This window comes from Magallana gigas, chromosome 5, assembly GCF_963853765.1.
Source record: "Magallana gigas chromosome 5, xbMagGiga1.1, whole genome shotgun sequence".
Lineage (NCBI taxonomy): Eukaryota > Metazoa > Mollusca > Bivalvia > Ostreida > Ostreidae > Magallana > Magallana gigas.
In genome coordinates, this window is record NC_088857.1 from 18645781 (window position 1) to 18651780 (window position 6000).

The following is a 6000-nucleotide window of genomic DNA, read 5'->3' on the forward strand; positions in this document are numbered from 1 at the left end:
AATTCAAAATGTACAACATGACATGTACATTAAAAGTCTTTACTAGCCTACAAGAAAGCATAGCTTCCATATAAGGAAAATTTGGTTAATACCTTCTTGTATGCAACCTCCTGGCTGACAATTTCGAGAAAATACAAACTTTACACCCTTTATGTTAATAAATTTATATTTTTTATGATATTAAAGTAGAGATGTACATGCAAAGAATAGCATGCGCTGTTGATGATTCTTGCAAGCTATGAATTTAGCAATCAATGCAATAAATAAAATCTACATAACCCGCAATATTTGCTATTTTGATGTCAGCAAGAAACATCAAAGTTTAATATTTTTTTTATTTTATTGAGAAATAAAGGAAAATACTCAGTGAATATACTTATACACATGTGTTATCTTAAATAATTTGATTTATTCCATGGCATGAGGTACATGTACGTGTTGAGGATTATCAATATTGGCACATAGTTACACTGACTTATTTCACAACTGATGCTCCTTTTAAAATAAATCATCTATCAGTATGTAAGCATTAAATATAATAGTACATTTTGTTCATTTGAAACTTGTTTACAATATGATAGCATTATTTATTATTCAATATCAACTGCTAATGTGGCAAAGGAAAAAAACCATTTTTTTCATACATACATGTAAGGTATATGCCTTTAACTCTATACAAATTCAAATATCTTACGAAAATGACTTTGAATTCAGAAACAAATGTCGAATTTCTCTTATATTTACAGCTAAAATATTGCATAAGCCTTTGAATTTTTATTTTCAAAATACTTGTCCTACTACAATTTTTATCAAATTATTGGAAATTTAGCTTTAGAATTTAATTTGATTTCAAACACCATTATGTACATTTAAGTAACGTACCTTTGTAACGCTGAATTATAAAATCTGATAAATTCACTCTCGTAATTTTTATCAAAATGTCATAATATAAAGCAAAAAAGAGTTAAGAAAGAATATGAATCCCTTAACATATTTTTGGCAAAAATTGCTCTGTTATCCCTATGGTATCATATATTTGTAAAGAAAATTATAAACTGGATATAAATATAGATATGGTCATAATTTTGTTAATTTTGTTAATTAAAATTAAAATTTACCTTGTTTAGTTCTTCGTCTTCATTGTGGTTTAAATAAAAAAAAATAAAGTTAAATTCCGGGCAGAGTGTTGAAATTCTAAGAGATGGCACGAGGAATGGACACTGATACGCACAGAAAGTCCAACGCATTAAGAATATGACAGATCCCGGCGAGTCTACTGGACATCGGGTAATTGATTGTGACGTTACATCGAAGGACAATGCAAGTGAACTATCTGGTTTTCTCACATTAACAACTCGGTGCCAATAAAACGTTAACAAAAGGAAATACCATCTATAAAAATAATCAGAATTTGTAGATAATCACGTCGGGTCGGCGGCTTTATAGGGCTATTGCACGTTGGCGGATTTGGTAAAATTTGTGACAAATGTATATTTGAAGAAAAAAAATTAATTTTCTTTTATATTACCGCAAGCCTGAGACAAGCAGTTTTGTTATCACTGGAACTTTAATGTTCATTTTCCTAGTGCACAAAACAATCAATCGGAATTTAATAAGTTCCCCCTCGGGAAGAAAATAATTTGCTTTATTACCGATATTAATATCTTCCCACTTTTAAAATAAAATAGAGAAGAAATCAAATCAAACAGCCCCGTTTATAACCATAAAAGTGTCTGTGATGAAACATAATACTATTTTCTTCTTCTGTTTTAAATGAGTAGGTTAGGGATATAGAAATTGATATTGATCCAGTCCAGTAAAACACGAATTAATAAGTCTTGGCCTGACTGCTTTGTATTTACGTATCTTAATATGGAGATCCCGCGTTAATCAACCTTTCACGAAGCCAACAAAGCCACTTTATTTTACAGTATCTGTCGAACAGGGATTCATTTTAATGAATTTGTAAGAGAATACCAGATTTTTCACGCTTTAGGGGACACATTTTGTACATTGTTAGATTCCTGTCTTGAAACGTTTCATGCGTTCAAATTAATTAGCACCTAGGCTCTAAAGCGCTCATGTTTCTCTCTCTAACAGCAGTTTTAATGTAGCGCCCTTCTATCTCTGCAGCAAAGATCGCAGATCACGTATAACCTCGCACCCGACAAAGAATTATATCTCTATCGTTTTTGTTATTTGAGATTGTGAGTGGATATATACTGGTACAAAAACACTCAACGGCGGTGTACTCCCATACATCTTATAGTTTCGACTAATGCGCATATATGTTCTAGTAAAACCGAAATGAAAATCGACGTACATAAAAGAACTGTGGAATATTACACATGTAAGAAAACTGATAAGCATTTTACAAAATAATAAAATAATATCTTTGGTGGTTCAGACGAGGTTTGAAGGTGGCTACCATTGCAGAAGCAATGCACAACCCGCAATGGTGCAGTTGTGTCTTCATGACCCACCAATATAAACACTTGTAGATGTATAATAGTTGAATTAAAAAGTCATTGTATGAAGAACACATGGCATACATCATTTTGTAACTTTTAACAAATATCTTTAACATTCACCGCTGTCACGCTTAAAGAAATGTTAATCTTATAAATCATATGACAAAGCTAGTATTCTTTACTTTTCTAAAAAAAAAAAATGGCAGACCATGTTTAAAAAAGTTTGTTAACTATCAAAAATGTTATAATTTTTTGCGGGTGGTAGTTTAAACCCCAAAAACCAATGCGGACTCTGTATGTAACCGCACTCCCTCCGCAATAAATTGAATAAATCCTTCCCGTGTACATCAACACGGTTAATCAATATTGTATATATTTGCATAAATCTGAGAAATCACGTAAAATTGCTTCGTACCGAAGTTGATAAATACAGCTGCAGTTTGTCAAAAATCGTTTATTTATTATACCCGCGAGAACCTCTATTGGTGTTTGCTCAATACGATACGTAGCAATCAAATACGTTTTCATCAATCCAATTTATCAACGTAATTCATTTTGTTATAACATTATATTTCTTGTTAACTGACACCCACTGGCTAGTTTATGAAGGTTTTTTTCTACAGAAACTGACTAATGCATTACAAAAGTACGAAAACTTTTCCAATAGCCTGTCATCAATTAACAACCATTACGTAATTAATATATAAGGGAAATAATAGAAGGCATCCACACAAAACACAAAAAGATATGTAATTAGTTGATCACGCCCTGGAATAAAAAAGGGAAAAGCTAGTGTTGTATACCATTATACAGCCATATTTCAGACCAACGCATCTGGGAAATGTTTAACCACCATAAAATGACCGCGATTTCTATGCAAATACAAATTGAAAAAAAAAATCATTTTAAATGTATCTAACAAAAGACTAACTACAAACAAAAAATATTTGCTACATATTTTAAAGTTGAACTATATAATTCCCAGTAAAAAACGTGCGTAAAAATTGTCATTTGAATCATTTTAATTGGAAAACAGGAATATTGTCATTTCTGACGACATAAACTGCATATATAAGCAAATATTTGATAAATGGATTTTAAAGATAGTGTTACGTATGTCAACACGTCTACAAAATAACAAAATTCTATAAACCTCTTTAAAAACTTTTGAAAATGTATTTGAATTAATGGAGCTAAAATAACTCTTAATGTAAATATATAAAGTCTTTTGCTCAAGTTTAACATTATAAAGTTCAGTTCTATGGGTGTCAAAGAAGTGACATCCTAAAAAAGTCATTTGAACGTAAATCCTGCAACATAATAGAGTGCATTAAAAATATATATTATGGAAATTTATTAATAATTTATTTTGTGTTTTGATTACTTACTCATACAACTGTATTTTTTAAAGCATTGAATCAATCACTTTTTTTTTTAAAAATGTTTAGTCTCACTATTGCAACAGCGAGCATTTAAATTAAAGTATAAGTTTGAAATCAGAGTTTCATAGCAAAGTATTTAATTAAAAACCAAAGTAGTATCAACCCACAACTTTTTCTGAAAAGTACATTGATCTTTTTTCATCGGCTAATTTATGTAATGGCGATTTGTTATACAGACGTTTCCAAAAATGGAGCGAATTGTATTCTGAATTCTTTTTCCATTTTCCGATGTCTTATAATTTATACCAGCAAATATACAGACATCTTTTAGACCGATACGTCTTGAAGGTTTTTATCCAACATACAGTAAACATAAACGACATAGAAACGCTAATCAACAAAAAATCCTAACAAGAGGCCCATAGGCCACATCGCTCATTTGAGCAATAATAGGCATGGTGAAATCAGCTTAATGCCCCCCCCCCCCCTCCCCGGATATTTTTATGTTTATAATCTAGTCCCTTTTCTAACAGGTGATTTTTAAGTCATATCTCATTTTGAGCTTTGAAGATCTAAAAAAGATCCGAAACAATTGTTTATATATGGGATACAAACCCTTATCAAACTCTGAACCCCTTGTGAGGTCCAAGAATCGTCCTGGGACCAGAGTCTAAACAAGGATGCTTCCACATAAGTTTCAGCTTTCCTGGCCTATTGGTTTCTGAGGAGAAGATTTTTAAAAAATTTAATCTATATAATCTTATGTAAAAAGTTGGACCCTTATTGTGGCCACACCCTACCCTTGGTGTTCAAATCTACACTACCTGAGGATGCTTCCACATAAGATTCAACTTTCCTGGCTGTATGCATTGGTTTCTGAGAAGATTTTTAAAGATTTACTCTTTATATTCCTGTGTATAAATTTGACCAACCCCCAAATTTATTCCCACCCTACCCGAGGGATCACGATTTTCACAACTTTGAATTTACACTACCTGAGGATTCTTCCACATAAGTTTTAGCATTATTTGCCAAATGGTTCTGGAGAAGAAGATTTTTGTAAATTTTCATTAACTTCTAATTATCTCGTTTCGTAAAAGGGTGTGGTCCTTCATTTTCACAACTTTGAATTACCTTTGCCTAAGGGTGTTCTGATCCAGAATTGGTTGAAATTGGACAGGTAGGTTTGGAGAAGATGTTGATAATGTGAACAGTTTACAGACAGACAGACGGACGAAAGAGCAAATGTAATCAGAAAAGCTCACTTGGGCTTTCAGCTCATGTGAGCTAAAAAGTGTATCTAATCAAAGACTAAATGTAAACAGAAAATATTTGCTGTATATTTCTAAAAGTAACAAATATCTTGATTCACATTGAAAAAAAATTTCAGAAACTATTGATACATATTTTAAAATTAATAAAGTTTAACAGAAAATATTTGCATAATATCTAGATGTTGGACTCTATTATTGTCAAGTAGAGAACATAACTGGAAATTAATATTTTGACTCATTTTAATTAGAACACCAGAATATCGTCAGTTCTGATGTCAAGTACTACATATATGAGCAAAAACATGATAAATGATCAAATGGATTCAAATTAGTGTTATATGTTAATACGTCTACAAAAACCAAAATAAATCAACCTACTTGAAACACTTTTAAAATGTATTGAAATGTTTGGGGGCCGAAATAATTCTTTAAAAAGATGAAGTCCTTTGCTTAAGGGAGATGATATGACAACATCATAAGCCTTGAAAATTTAAGATGATAAACTTAAGTTCTATGACCAAATCGGCATGTCAGGGAAGTGAAAATTTAAAAATGCATTTGCACGGAAATTCCAATATATAATAGAGTGCATTAAAAATAGCTATATATCAAGGAAATGTTTGTATGGAAAATTATGAATAATTTATTTTGTGTCATGGCTACAACTGTATTTATTTAAGAATCAATTATTATTTTTTGAAAGTTGTGTACTCTCATAACTGCAACGGCGCACGTATTCAAATTGAGTAGCGTACGTTGCCACTATTATAACTTGTCCTTTAACCTACTCCCCTGTGTTAAATTTTGAATGCCGTAGCTTTGTACATTCTTTACAAACATGTTAATAAGTAGTGTAAGTATTTCAAGGATATA